Source organism: Ranitomeya variabilis, chromosome 3, assembly GCF_051348905.1.
Source record: "Ranitomeya variabilis isolate aRanVar5 chromosome 3, aRanVar5.hap1, whole genome shotgun sequence".
NCBI classification, from domain to species: Eukaryota; Metazoa; Chordata; class Amphibia; order Anura; family Dendrobatidae; genus Ranitomeya; species Ranitomeya variabilis.
The window spans coordinates 378,379,432-378,395,152 of NC_135234.1; the positions used below are offsets into that span (position 1 = coordinate 378,379,432).

General features: G+C 47.5%; 2 long non-coding RNA genes across 2 annotated transcripts; one reads left to right on the top strand and one right to left on the bottom strand.

Moving 5' to 3' along the window:
* Positions 1 to 2,834: 2,834 nt before the first annotated feature.
* Positions 2,835 to 6,425, bottom strand: LOC143818247 (uncharacterized). Its single transcript, XR_013224413.1, has 4 exons — positions 6,401 to 6,425; positions 3,975 to 4,013; positions 3,004 to 3,056; positions 2,835 to 2,853 (listed from the first exon to the last, which is right to left on the bottom strand). It is a non-coding gene; the product is annotated as an uncharacterized LOC143818247 (long non-coding RNA).
* A 4,192-nt stretch (positions 6,426 to 10,617) lies between these two features.
* LOC143818248 (uncharacterized) lies at positions 10,618 to 14,209 on the top strand. The gene is made up of 4 exons (XR_013224414.1): positions 10,618 to 10,642; positions 13,031 to 13,069; positions 13,988 to 14,040; positions 14,191 to 14,209. It is a non-coding gene; the product is annotated as an uncharacterized LOC143818248 (long non-coding RNA).
* Positions 14,210 to 15,721: the final 1,512 nt, after the last annotated feature.

Below are 15,721 nucleotides of genomic sequence, written 5' to 3' on the forward strand. Positions count from 1 at the left end.
TGATTGGACTCAGCCCTCGTCAGTTAAGAGTCTTCAGAAGTTCTTGGGCTTCGCTAACTTCTACCGTCGTTTTATCGCTAATTTTTCTAGCATTGTGAAACCTTTGACGGATATGACCAAGAAGGGCTCCGATGTAGCTAACTGGGCTCCTGCTGCCGTGGAGGCTTTCCAGGAGTTGAAACGCCGGTTTACTTCGGCGCCTGTTTTGTGCCAGCCTGACGTCTCACTTCCCTTTCAGGTTGAGGTGGATGCTTCGGAGATTGGGGCCGGGGCCGTTTTGTCGCAGAGAGGCCCTGGTTGCTCTGTTATGAAACCTTGTGCCTTTTTCTCTAGGAAGTTTTCGCCTGCCGAGCGAAATTATGATGTGGGCAATCGGGAGTTGTTGGCCATGAAATGGGCATTTGAGGAGTGGCGTCATTGGCTCGAGGGTGCTAAGCATCGTGTGGTGGTCTTGACCGATCACAAAAATCTGATGTATCTCGAGTCTGCTAAACGCCTTAATCCGAGACAGGCCCGCTGGTCATTGTTTTTCTCCCGCTTTGATTTTGTTGTCTCGTATTTACCTGGTTCAAAGAATGTGAAGGCCGATGCTCTTTCTAGGAGCTTTGTGCCTGATGCTCCTGGAGTCGCTGATCCTGTTGGTATTCTTAAAGATGGAGTTATCTTGTCAGCTATTTCTCCGGATCTGCGACGTGTGTTGCAGAGATTTCAGGCTGATAGGCCTGAGTCTTGTCCACCTGACAGACTGTTTGTCCCGGATAAGTGGACCAGCAGAGTCATTTCCGAGGTTCATTCCTCGGTGTTGGCAGGTCACCCGGGAATTTTTGGCACCAGAGATCTGGTGGCCAGGTCCTTTTGGTGGCCTTCCTTGTCAAGGGATGTGCGGTCATTTGTGCAGTCCTGTGGGACTTGTGCTCGAGCTAAGCCTTGCTGTTCTCGTGCCAGCGGTTTGCTCTTGCCCTTGCCTGTCCCGAAGAGACCTTGGACACATATCTCCATGGATTTCATTTCTGATCTTCCGCTATCTCAGGGCATGTCCGTTATCTGGGTGATATGTGATCGCTTCTCCAAGATGGTCCATTTGGTTCCTTTGCCTAAGCTGCCTTCCTCTTCCGATCTGGTTCCTGTGTTTTTCCAGAACGTGGTTCGTTTGCACGGCATCCCTGAGAATATTGTGTCTGACAGAGGATCCCAGTTCGTTTCAAGGTTCTGGCGATCCTTTTGTAGTAGGATGGGCATTGATTTGTCGTTTTCGTCTGCTTTCCATCCTCAGACTAATGGACAGACGGAGCGAACCAATCAGACTTTGGAGGCTTATTTGAGGTGTTTTGTCTCTGCTGATCAGGACGATTGGGTGACATTCTTGCCGTTGGCTGAGTTTGCCCTTAATAATCGGGCTAGTTCCGCCACCTTGGTTTCACCTTTTTTCTGCAACTCTGGTTTCCATCCTCGCTTTTCTTCGGGTCATGTGGAGCCTTCTGACTGTCCTGGGGTGGATTCTGTGGTGGATAGGTTGCAGCAGATCTGGAATCATGTGGTGGACAACTTGAAGTTGTCACAGGAGAAGGCTCAGCGCTTTGCCAACCGCCGCCGCGGTGTGGGTCCCCGACTACGCGTTGGGGATTTGGTATGGCTTTCTTCCCGCTTTGTTCCTATGAAGGTCTCCTCTCCCAAATTTAAACCTCGTTTTATTGGGCCTTACAAGATATTGGAAATCCTTAATCCTGTATCTTTTCGTCTGGATCTTCCTGTGTCGTTTGCTATTCACAATGTATTTCATAGGTCCTTGTTGCGGCGGTACATTGTGCCTGTAGTTCCTTCTGCTGAGCCTCCTGCTCCGGTGTTGGTTGAGGGCGAGTTGGAGTACGTGGTGGAGAAGATCTTGGATTCTCGCCTCTCCAGGCGGAGGCTTCAGTACCTGGTCAAGTGGAAGGGCTATGGTCAGGAGGATAATTCCTGGGTGGTCGCCTCTGATGTTCATGCGGCCGATTTAGTTCGTGCCTTTCATGCCGCTCATCCTGATCGCCCTGGTGGTCGTGGTGAGGGTTCGGTGACCCCTCACTAAGGGGGGGGTACTGTTTTGAATTTGCTTTTTGCTCCCTCTAGTGGTTACTAGTTTTTTGACTCTGGTTTTTCTGTCATTCCTTTTATCCGCACCTGGGTCGTTAGTTAGGGGTGTTGCTATTTAAGCTCCCTGGACCTTCAGTTCAATGCCTGGCAACGTAGTTATCAGAGCTAGTCTGCTGTGCTCTTGTCTACTGATCCTGGTTCCAGTTATATCAGCTAAGTCTGCCTTTTGCTTTTTGCTATTTGTTTTGGTTTTGTATTTTTGTCCAGCTTGTTCCAAAACTATATCCTGACCTTTGCTGGAAGCTCTAGGGGGGCTGGTGTTCTCCCCCCGGACCGTTAGACGGTTCGGGGGTTCTTGAATTTCCAGTGTGGATTTTGATAGGGTTTTTGTTGACCATATAAGTTACCTTTCTTTATTCTGCTATCAGTAAGCGGGCCTCTCTGTGCTAAACCTGGTTCATTTCTGTGTTTGTCATTTCCTCTTACCTCACCGTCATTATTTGTGGGGGGCTTCTATCCAGCTTTGGGGTCCCCTTCTCTGGAGGCAAGAAAGGTCTTTGTTTTCCTCTACTAGGGGTAGCTAGATTCTCCGGCTGGCGCGTGTCATCTAGAATCAACGTAGGAATGATCCCCGGCTACTTCTAGTGTTGGCGTTAGGAGTAGATATATGGTCAACCCAGTTACCACTGCCCTATGAGCTGGATTTTTGTATTCTGCAGACTTCCACGTTCCTCTGAGACCCTCGCCATTGGGGTCATAACAGAGTCCTGTTCAAAAAAAGTGCTGGAAAGTGTACACGTGTTAAGGTTATACTAAATGGGAGAGAGAATATAAACAGGTAACATAGAACGGGTAACATGAGAAAACATCGGGATGTGGCCTTGTGGTGGGTCCGCTTATAACATTAAACGCACTGTCCTAGATAAAGGATACGGGAAGTGGACTACCCTCCACTAGTGGGTGTGGGGATATGCACAGTGAGCTACCTGTAAAAAGGAGAGAGAATACGCGTCAGAGTGTTGAAGACGAAAAAGAGCTGCACAGTGAAGGAGCACAAGATGTCCTGTGGGATGCATGCCAAAAGAGACTAGAGGGGTGACCATCTATGAACCCAGACTGCTGCTATATGGTATAGGGCCAAACATGGTCCAGGGAGGTTTACCTGGAGAACACAGGTAGTGTGTGCAGGTCACACACTGCGTGTATAGCCAAGGAGCGGGAACGCAAGGCGCCTGTAAAATGATACATAGGACCTCATGAGACAGCTGTGGGGGTACCAAGGACGGCTGTCCTAGGCCTGGAAGCCATACCTGGGATAATGGACGGCAGTATACGGCGCTTGTGATGAAGCGAGGTGCTCGCAGGGTGAGGAGCGCTGTAGACAAAAGGTATGGGCAAAGGAATTAGTGGGACCAGAGCCAAGGTCAAAATGGAATGGAGGCAGAGCCCGCGGAGGGCTGGGACCGGTTGTGGTATTACCTGGATGGTACCGCTGCCAGGGGTGGAGAAGACGCTGCGCTGCTGTGCAAGGAGGCGCTCCCGGGGCTGCTAGGAGAAGTGCAGCACTTCCGGGTATAAAAGCGCGCAGAGGAGAGTCACCTGACGCCCGACGTCATCGGATCACGTGACCGGAGGAACCGGCGCATGCGCAGAAGAGCCGATGGGGCTGACAGTGGGGATGAGCACAGGGAGCAGCCGGCGCTAGCGTGGAGAGCTCCAGGGGACAGAATGAATAAATGTGCGGCTGCATCGCAGCATGTGGGAATGAACAGGCAGGATGAGGAGGACAAGGGATAACTACTTGGTGAGGGATAGAATATCCTAAGGGCATCTGGCATGGGTCACCCTGATTGTATAGAGAACTAGTTAACCCTATATATAAAGGCATACAGTGCATACTATACCGTGTGCAGTGTTTCGTGCGAGAGGTGCATTTAACGGTTCTGTTGAAAGAGACAGATAAGAACACAGGTTAGGGACACCTACAATAAATACAATGTTACATTTTACAAACAAGTGCTGTAAATCTATATTAAAAACAAACAACATACATGTACAATGTTACAAATATGCCGAGACGTCGTAGTCTCTATTGAGTCCCTTTGGTTCTAAGGTCTGCAGAGAATAAATCCAGTAAGCCTCCCTTTTGAGGAGTAAACTGACATGGCTTTGGCCCCTTCTTGGAGTATCTACCTGTTCAAGGACCTGGAAGCGGAGCTGAGAGATATTGTGGTTCTGTTTGGAAAAATGGTATGGGAGGGGCAGGTGTGTTTTGTTGCAGCGGATTGTAGATTTGTGTTGGGCCACCCTATCTCTAATTGGCTGTGTGGTTTCACCCACATATGCCAGCCCACAGGGGCATTTGATGACGTAAATAACATGTGTGGATTCGCAGGTGAAGAAACCTTTTATGGGAATGGCCTTGCCCGTCTGAGGGTGAGAAACTGAGGGCCCCCTCTGGACATTGCTGCACTGTAGGCAATTCAGGCACGGGAATGTGCCTTGTCTCTGGGTTTGTAAGAACGATTGTTTGGGGACCCTATTGCTAGAGCCAATGTCCGCTTTGACCAGTTTATCCCTAAGATTTCTAGCTCGTTTGTAGCAGGGCATAAAAGGTGCTCTGAATTCTGGAATACCCGGGTAGCTTTTTGTAAGGATACCCCAGTGTCTCCTGATGGTAGACTGTACCATATTGGAGAAGGGATGAAATGTAGAGACAAAAGGAATTCTCTTACGGTCATCTTTAGGTCTAACCACTGAGGTATTGCGTTTGGCCTCTGTGAGGATATGCTGCGGATACCCCCGGTTGGAGAATTTTTGTTCCATCTCACCCAGTCTCGTTTTTTTGATCTTGTCATCCGAGACGATCCTTTCAACCCTGTGGAATTGGGACTTGGGGATGGAATTTTTTATGGAAGGTGGATGGCAACTGGTGAAGTACAGGAGGCTGTTACGGTCCGTTGGCTTGGTGTATAAATCAATGGATAGGCGACCGTCCCTCTCCTTGTAAATGAGAGTATCTAGAAAGCTGATTTTGGATTTGTCATGTTGTAACGTGAAACCGAGTTCGGGCCAGATGCTGTTGATGTGTTGGTCAAAGGCTATTAATGACTCAAGGGGGCCGTCCCACACGCAGAAAATGTCATCAATATACCTGCGCCATACCCTACAGTGGGCGATGAACAGAGGGTGTTCATACACAAAGTCGTTTTCGAAAGCCGCCATGTACGCATTGGCGTACGGGGGCGCTACGTTCGCGCCCATTGCAGTACCCTGTAGCTGGGCATAAAAGGAATCTTGGAACAAGAAGTAATTATCCTTCAGGACTAAGTTTAACAGGTCCGCACAGAAGTGACGAATTTTGATATCAACTTTATTGTCTAGCAGGAGCCTATCAGTAGCGGCTAGGCCCTTATCATGGACGATGGATGTATAGAGACTATTTACATCCCATGTGATTAGGAGAGAAGAGGGAGATATAGGGCCCAAAGTTTTTATGACCTGGATGAATTCACCAGTGTCCAAAAGAAAAGACCGGGTGGTTTTAACGAGTGGAGTGAGAATTTTCTCTAATACTATGGACAGTGGTGAGAGCACTGAGTCAGTCAGGGAGACAATGGGCCGACCCGGAGGTTTAACTAGTCTTTTATGTATTTTGGGTAGGATGTACAGGATGGGAGTTATAGGGTCCTTTTTGATGAGAAAATCCCTCATCTTACTGTCTATGGTGCCAGTTTGCATGTGATAGTCAATGATTGGTGCGATTTTTTTGCCAGTTCATTGAGGGGGTTACGTGGTATAAGTTTATATACCGCGGTATCCCCCAGCTGTCTGTACACCTCCTCCAGGTAATCAGTTCTGTCCATTATTACCGTTGCTCCCCCCTTATCCGCCGGTTTGATGATGAGAGATTTGTCAGACGCCAATTGCTCCAACGACAGTCTTTCCGAAGATGAAAGGTTGGGCTGAAAATGGAACTTACCCTGTTCCAATTTTCGAGTTAGTAAGTGGATGTCCCTTTCAACAAGGGATACAAAAATCTCCACTGGGGGATCCGACCGGGGTGGCATGTAAGAGCTATGGTTCCGAAGACCCAGGCTCTGAAGTTCCAGGAGAGTTTTTTCACCCCTAGCAGGGTTTAACACCGGAGGTTGCGCTGCAAAATGGACCCGAAGTCTGAGGTTCCGGTAGAACCTTTGAAGGTCCATACTAAGTTCAAATGAGTTGAACTTGTATACCGGGCAGAAGGACAACCCCTTCTGAAGTACAGCCAATTGGTGTGAGTCCAGGTTTTTTGATGAGATATTTACTACTAGGGGGAGGTCCATACCTGTGAGCGTGTTGTTATCTGGTCTCTGGATTCCCCGGCGGCACTGGCCGCCCCGCCTCGTCTTCCTCTTCTGCGGCCTCGGTTGTTCCCTAAAAAAGAAGCAGAACTTGAGGTACCGGGTCTGCTGTCGGTGGATCCAGAAGAGCTTATCGAGCTGTGCCGCCTGATGGAAGGCCGAGTATCTCGCCACTGGTAGACCCGGTTCTGTAGGTAGTCTTCGGTATCCCGTAGGAACTTTGACCTCTTCCTCTTTTCGACCTCCAATCTGTGTTGCCGTAGTTGTTCCTGATTCTTTGTCTTTAGTTCCTGGAATTCTTCCTGGGGCATCGTGCTGGTCAGTTGAGACTCGATGGCATGTATCTGGGTGTTGACTGAGTCCAAATTCTTTTGGAGATAGGAGAGAGTGAGAGTCATCAGATCTGCTGAGCATTTGTTTAGAATATGTTCAAATTTTTCACAATACTCTTTGTCTTCCCTGAAGAAGGTTGGTTGTAGAGGGACCCGCAAGCCACGTGGGATCCTCTGGACTCGAAGGTACTCGGCAATGGTAACAATATGTAATTCAAGATTAACCGCTCTTCTGGATTCACGCTCCAGGTCACGGTTCTTTAGTTCCTTGGTTGGAATTTGGAGGAAATCGCTAGGTGCGGTTACTTTTGAGAGAATTTCTGCCGCCTCTGCTGCGTTGAAGGAGAAGGTTTCAGACATCGTCCAAGGTGCTCGTGTACGGAAACAGCATATGGGAAGTAGTGACCACGGCACTCAGGGATTCTTGGGAGGTGCTCAAGTAGGGGATCCAACCCGTAGGTAGCAAATACAATAATTCTTGGCACTCAGGAGAAATTTGTTGAAAGATTCAAAAAGTAGATTTTTATTTTAGTGCATCCAGATCAACATATAAACGTTTTCGGTCTCGACAACTGAGACCTTCATCAGATACGGTTGTCAATGCTGCAGTGTATATACAAAAGAGACAAGAGAAATGCTTTTGAATAAAGATAATACTGTTGCACAATAATACATGCGAAACAAATAACAAAGTATGTAATCAATACTATACTAATGAAAAAGACAGTCTGCATACAAACATAAATAGTGGCATGCAGCGCAGGTAGCAGAGATGGATGGATCCGGCCTGAACCTGCGTGAGTCGTGAGTCCTGTTCAAAAAAAGTGCTGGAAAGTGTACACGTGTTAAGGTTATACTAAATGGGAGAGAGAATATAAACAGGTAACATAGAACGGGTAACATGAGAAAACATCGGGATGTGGCCTTGTGGTGGGTCCGCTTATAACATTAAACGCACTGTCCTAGATAAAGGATACGGGAAGTGGACTACCCTCCACTAGTGGGTGTGGGGATATGCACAGTGAGCTACCTGTAAAAAGGAGAGAGAATACGCGTCAGAGTGTTGAAGACGAAAAAGAGCTGCACAGTGAAGGAGCACAAGATGTCCTGTGGGATGCATGCCAAAAGAGACTAGAGGGGTGACCATCTATGAACCCAGACTGCTGCTATATGGTATAGGGCCAAACATGGTCCAGGGAGGTTTACCTGGAGAACACAGGTAGTGTGTGCAGGTCACACACTGCGTGTATAGCCAAGGAGCGGGAACGCAAGGCGCCTGTAAAATGATACATAGGACCTCATGAGACAGCTGTGGGGGTACCAAGGACGGCTGTCCTAGGCCTGGAAGCCATACCTGGGATAATGGACGGCAGTATACGGCGCTTGTGATGAAGCGAGGTGCTCGCAGGGTGAGGAGCGCTGTAGACAAAAGGTATGGGCAAAGGAATTAGTGGGACCAGAGCCAAGGTCAAAATGGAATGGAGGCAGAGCCCGCGGAGGGCTGGGACCGGTTGTGGTATTACCTGGATGGTACCGCTGCCAGGGGTGGAGAAGACGCTGCGCTGCTGTGCAAGGAGGCGCTCCCGGGGCTGCTAGGAGAAGTGCAGCACTTCCGGGTATAAAAGCGCGCAGAGGAGAGTCACCTGACGCCCGACGTCATCGGATCATGTGACCGGAGGAACCGGCGCATGCGCAGAAGAGCCGATGGGGCTGACAGTGGGGATGAGCACAGGGAGCAGCCGGCGCTAGCGTGGAGAGCTCCAGGGGACAGAATGAATAAATGTGCGGCTGCATCGCAGCATGTGGGAATGAACAGGCAGGATGAGGAGGACAAGGGATAACTACTTGGTGAGGGATAGAATATCCTAAGGGCATCTGGCATGGGTCACCCTGATTGTATAGAGAACTAGTTAACCCTATATATAAAGGCATACAGTGCATACTATACCGTGTGCAGTGTTTCGTGCGAGAGGTGCATTTAACGGTTCTGTTGAAAGAGACAGATAAGAACACAGGTTAGGGACACCTACAATAAATACAATGTTACATTTTACAAACAAGTGCTGTAAATCTATATTAAAAACAAACAACATACATGTACAATGTTACAAATATGCCGAGACGTCGTAGTCTCTATTGAGTCCCTTTGGTTCTAAGGTCTGCAGAGAATAAATCCAGTAAGCCTCCCTTTTGAGGAGTAAACTGACACGGCTTTGGCCCCTTCTTGGAGTATCTACCTGTTCAAGGACCTGGAAGCGGAGCTGAGAGATATTGTGGTTCTGTTTGGAAAAATGGTATACACGCAGTGTGTGACCTGCACACACTACCTGTGTTCTCCAGGTAAACCTCCCTGGACCATGTTTGGCCCTATACCATATAGCAGCAGTCTGGGTTCATAGATGGTCACCCCTCTAGTCTCTTTTGGCATGCATCCCACAGGACATCTTGTGCTCCTTCACTGTGCAGCTCTTTTTCGTCTTCAACACTCTGACGCGTATTCTCTCTCCTTTTTACAGGTAGCTCACTGTGCATATCCCCACACCCACTAGTGGAGGGTAGTCCACTTCCCGTATCCTTTATCTAGGACAGTGCGTTTAATGTTATAAGCGGACCCACCACAAGGCCACATCCCGATGTTTTCTCATGTTACCCGTTCTATGTTACCTGTTTATATTCTCTCTCCCATTTAGTATAACCTTAACACGTGTACACTTTCCAGCACTTTTTTTGAACAGGACTCACGACTCACGCAGGTTCAGGCCGGATCCATCCATCTCTGCTACCTGCGCTGCATGCCACTATTTATGTTTGTATGCAGACTGTCTTTTTCATTAGTATAGTATTGATTACATACTTTGTTATTTGTTTCGCATGTATTATTGTGCAACAGTATTATCTTTATTCAAAAGCATTTCTCTTGTCTCTTTTGTATATACACTGCAGCATTGACAACCGTATCTGATGAAGGTCTCAGTTGTCGAGACCGAAAACGTTTATATGTTGATCTGGATGCACTAAAATAAAAATCTACTTTTTGAATCTTTCAACAAATTTCTCCTGAGTGCCAAGAATTATTGTATTTGCTACCTACGGGTTGGATCCCCTACTTGAGCACCTCCCAAGAATCCCTGAGTGCCGTGGTCACTACTTCCCATATGCTGTTTCCGTACACGAGCACCTTGGACGATGTCTGAAACCTTCTCCTTCAACGCATCAGAGGCGGCAGAAATTCTCTCAAAAGTAACCGCACCTAGCGATTTCCTCCAAATTCCAACCAAGGAACTAAAGAACCGTGACCTGGAGCGTGAATCCAGAAGAGCGGTTAATCTTGAATTACATATTGTTACCATTGCCGAGTACCTTCGAGTCCAGAGGATCCCACGTGGCTTGCGGGTCCCTCTACAACCAACCTTCTTCAGGGAAGACAAAGAGTATTGTGAAAAATTTGAACATATTCTAAACAAATGCTCAGCAGATCTGATGACTCTCACTCTCTCCTATCTCCAAAAGAATTTGGACTCAGTCAACACCCAGATACATGCCATCGAGTCTCAACTGACCAGCACGATGCCCCAGGAAGAATTCCAGGAACTAAAGACAAAGAATCAGGAACAACTACGGCAACACAGATTGGAGGTCGAAAAGAGGAAGAGGTCAAAGTTCCTACGGGATACCGAAGACTACCTACAGAACCGGGTCTACCAGTGGCGAGATACTCGGCCTTCCATCAGGCGGCACAGCTCGATAAGCTCTTCTGGATCCACCAACAGCAGACCCGGTACCTCAAGTTCTGCTTCTTTTTTAGGGAACAACCGAGGCCGCAGAAGAGGAAGACGAGGCGGGGCGGCCAGTGCCGCCGGGGAATCCAGAGACCAGATAACAACACGCTCACAGGTATGGACCTCCCCCTAGTAGTAAATATCTCATCAAAAAACCTGGACTCACACCAATTGGCTGTACTTCAGAAGGGGTTGTCCTTCTGCCCGGTATACAAGTTCAACTCATTTGAACTTAGTATGGACCTTCAAAGGTTCTACCGGAACCTCAGACTTCGGGTCCATTTTGCAGCGCAACCTCCGGTGTTAAACCCTGCTAGGGGTGAAAAAACTCTCCTGGAACTTCAGAGCCTGGGTCTTCGGAACCATAGCTCTTACATGCCACCCCGGTCGGATCCCCCAGTGGAGACTTTTGTATCCCTTGTTGAAAGGGACATCCACTTACTAACTCGAAAATTGGAACAGGGTAAGTTCCATTTTCAGCCCAACCTTTCATCTTCGGAAAGACTGTCGTTGGAGCAATTGGCGTCTGACAAATCTCTCATCATCAAACCGGCGGATAAGGGGGGAGCAACGGTAATAATGGACAGAACTGATTACCTGGAGGAGGTGTACAGACAGCTGGGGGATACCGCGGTATATAAACTTATACCACGTAACCCCCTCAATGAACTGGCAAAAAAAATCGCAACAATCATTGACTATCACATGCAAACTGGCACCATAGACAGTAAGATGAGGGATTTTCTCATCAAAAAGGACCCTATAACTCCCATCCTGTACATCCTACCCAAAATACATAAAAGACTAGTTAAACCTCCGGGTCGGCCCATTGTCTCCCTGACTGACTCAGTGCTCTCACCACTGTCCATAGTATTAGAGAAAATTCTCACTCCACTCGTTAAAACCACCCGGTCTTTTCTTTTGGACACTGGTGAATTCATCCAGGTCATAAAAACTTTGGGCCCTATATCTCCCTCTTCTCTCCTAATCACATGGGATGTAAATAGTCTCTATACATCCATCGTCCATGATAAGGGCCTAGCCGCTACTGATAGGCTCCTGCTAGACAATAAAGTTGATATCAAAATTCGTCACTTCTGTGCGGACCTGTTAAACTTAGTCCTGAAGGATAATTACTTCTTGTTCCAAGATTCCTTTTATGCCCAGCTACAGGGTACTGCAATGGGCGCGAACGTAGCGCCCCCGTACGCCAATGCGTACATGGCGGCTTTCGAAAACGACTTTGTGTATGAACACCCTCTGTTCATCGCCCACTGTAGGGTATGGCGCAGGTATATTGATGACATTTTCTGCGTGTGGGACGGCCCCCTTGAGTCATTAATAGCCTTTGACCAACACATCAACAGCATCTGGCCCGAACTCGGTTTCACGTTACAACATGACAAATCCAAAATCAGCTTTCTAGATACTCTCATTTACAAGGAGAGGGACGGTCGCCTATCCATTGATTTATACACCAAGCCAACGGACCGTAACGGCCTCCTGTACTTCACCAGTTGCCATCCACCTTCCATAAAAAATTCCATCCCCAAGTCCCAATTCCACAGGGTTGAAAGGATCGTCTCGGATGACAAGATCAAAAAAACGAGACTGGGTGAGATGGAACAAAAATTCTCCAACCGGGGGTATCCGCAGCATATCCTCACAGAGGCCAAACGCAATACCTCAGTGGTTAGACCTAAAGATGACCGTAAGAGAATTCCTTTTGTCTCTACATTTCATCCCTTCTCCAATATGGTACAGTCTACCATCAGGAGACACTGGGGTATCCTTACAAAAAGCTACCCGGGTATTCCAGAATTCAGAGCACCTTTTATGCCCTGCTACAAACGAGCTAGAAATCTTAGGGATAAACTGGTCAAAGCGGACATTGGCTCTAGCAATAGGGTCCCCAAACAATCGTTCTTACAAACCCAGAGACAAGGCACATTCCCGTGCCTGAATTGCCTACAGTGCAGCAATGTCCAGAGGGGGCCCTCAGTTTCTCACCCTCAGACGGGCAAGGCCATTCCCATAAAAGGTTTCTTCACCTGCGAATCCACACATGTTATTTACGTCATCAAATGCCCCTGTGGGCTGGCATATGTGGGTGAAACCACACAGCCAATTAGAGATAGGGTGGCCCAACACAAATCTACAATCCGCTGCAACAAAACACACCTGCCCCTCCCATACCATTTTTCCAAACAGAACCACAATATCTCTCAGCTCCGCTTCCAGGTCCTTGAACAGGTAGATACTCCAAGAAGGGGCCAAAGCCGTGTCAGTTTACTCCTCAAAAGGGAGGCTTACTGGATTTATTCTCTGCAGACCTTAGAACCAAAGGGACTCAATAGAGACTACGACGTCTCGGCATATTTGTAACATTGTACATGTATGTTGTTTGTTTTTAATATAGATTTACAGCACTTGTTTGTAAAATGTAACATTGTATTTATTGTAGGTGTCCCTAACCTGTGTTCTTATCTGTCTCTTTCAACAGAACCGTTAAATGCACCTCTCGCACGAAACACTGCACACGGTATAGTATGCACTGTATGCCTTTATATATAGGGTTAACTAGTTCTCTATACAATCAGGGTGACCCATGCCAGATGCCCTTAGGATATTCTATCCCTCACCAAGTAGTTATCCCTTGTCCTCCTCATCCTGCCTGTTCATTCCCACATGCTGCGATGCAGCCGCACATTTATTCATTCTGTCCCCTGGAGCTCTCCACGCTAGCGCCGGCTGCTCCCTGTGCTCATCCCCACTGTCAGCCCCATCGGCTCTTCTGCGCATGCGCCGGTTCCTCCGGTCACATGATCCGATGACGTCGGGCGTCAGGTGACTCTCCTCTGCGCGCTTTTATACCCGGAAGTGCTGCACTTCTCCTAGCAGCCCCGGGAGCGCCTCCTTGCACAGCAGCGCAGCGTCTTCTCCACCCCTGGCAGCGGTACCATCCAGGTAATACCACAACCGGTCCCAGCCCTCCGCGGGCTCTGCCTCCATTCCATTTTGACCTTGGCTCTGGTCCCACTAATTCCTTTGCCCATACCTTTTGTCTACAGCGCTCCTCACCCTGCGAGCACCTCGCTTCATCACAAGCGCCGTATACTGCCGTCCATTATCCCAGGTATGGCTTCCAGGCCTAGGACAGCCGTCCTTGGTACCCCCACAGCTGTCTCATGAGGTCCTATGTATCATTTTACAGGCGCCTTGCGTTCCCGCTCCTTGGCTATACACGCAGTGTGTGACCTGCACACACTACCTGTGTTCTCCAGGTAAACCTCCCTGGACCATGTTTGGCCCTATACCATATAGCAGCAGTCTGGGTTCATAGATGGTCACCCCTCTAGTCTCTTTTGGCATGCATCCCACAGGACATCTTGTGCTCCTTCACTGTGCAGCTCTTTTTCGTCTTCAACACTCTGACGCGTATTCTCTCTCCTTTTTACAGGTAGCTCACTGTGCATATCCCCACACCCACTAGTGGAGGGTAGTCCACTTCCCGTATCCTTTATCTAGGACAGTGCGTTTAATGTTATAAGCGGACCCACCACAAGGCCACATCCCGATGTTTTCTCATGTTACCCGTTCTATGTTACCTGTTTATATTCTCTCTCCCATTTAGTATAACCTTAACACGTGTACACTTTCCAGCACTTTTTTTGAACAGGACTCACGACTCACGCAGGTTCAGGCCGGATCCATCCATCTCTGCTACCTGCGCTGCATGCCACTATTTATGTTTGTATGCAGACTGTCTTTTTCATTAGTATAGTATTGATTACATACTTTGTTATTTGTTTCGCATGTATTATTGTGCAACAGTATTATCTTTATTCAAAAGCATTTCTCTTGTCTCTTTTGTATATACACTGCAGCATTGACAACCGTATCTGATGAAGGTCTCAGTTGTCGAGACCGAAAACGTTTATATGTTGATCTGGATGCACTAAAATAAAAATCTACTTTTTGAATCTTTCAACAAATTTCTCCTGAGTGCCAAGAATTATTGTATTTGCATGTTACGTACATGTTTTTAGATGGTTTTAATGTTTCGCTTTTGTATGTCCTTGGAACTCAATAAAGTTTGTATTGTGTCAGGTGTGCGCACCATTTTTTGTCTTGGTCTTTTTTCTCCTTAGTTCATTGCAATACAAGGTGTAGCGCCCTGGTGTTCATGTTTTCCCATTTCTTGAATTATTGGAGGTGCACCCTACTCATTTAATTTGTATTGATGTTTTTTTTCTTCTCGTAACTGCTTTTCCAGATTTGCGTCCGTCAGAAGCGCTAGTGACTCGTTGCAAAAAGGTTTGTAAAGAACTCACAACAGTAAGAAGTACTGAACACAGATGTACATTACATTGAAGATCTACTAACAGTAAGAAATCCATCAATGCTGACGTAACATTTATAGAACTCAAACAGTGGGAGATCTGCAGTATTCATAACATAAGAGACACCATAGGAGACACCAAGACAGCTGTATATACATCACATAGGAGACAGAGACTGTCATATAGATCACATAGAAGCCACCAAGACTGTTGTATACAACACATAAGAGACTACTGTATATACATCACATAGGAAACATCGGGACTGCTTCATATACATTACCTAGGAGACACCGAGACTGCTGTATACATCATATAGTAGACACCAAGACTGCTGTATATACATAACATTAGAATTGCGGCTGTCGTATATACATCACAGGAGACATGGATCTGGGGCATAGATAACATAAGAGACATGGGGCTGGGGCATAGACATCACAGGAGACATGGGGCTGTGGCATAGACATCACAGTAGAAATGATGCTGAGACATAGCCTTCTTAGGAGATGCTGTGGCTGCTGTATAAACACCACAGGAGATGCTGGGGCATAGAAAATACAGTAGGCATGGGCCCGGGGCATAGACATCACAGGAGATGCTGGGGCAGAGCAGTATAGACATCAAAGAAGATGCTGGGGCACAGACATCACAGGAGAAACTTTGGGGCTGCAGCACATATATCGCAGGAGTCACTTTGGAGCGGCAGTATATCACAGGAGACCTGAGGCTGCGGTATAGACATCACAGGAGATACTTTTGGACAACAGTATTGACATCATAGTAGACATGAGGCTGTGGCATATACATCACTAGAGAGACATGGGGCTGCAGTATAGACATCACAATAG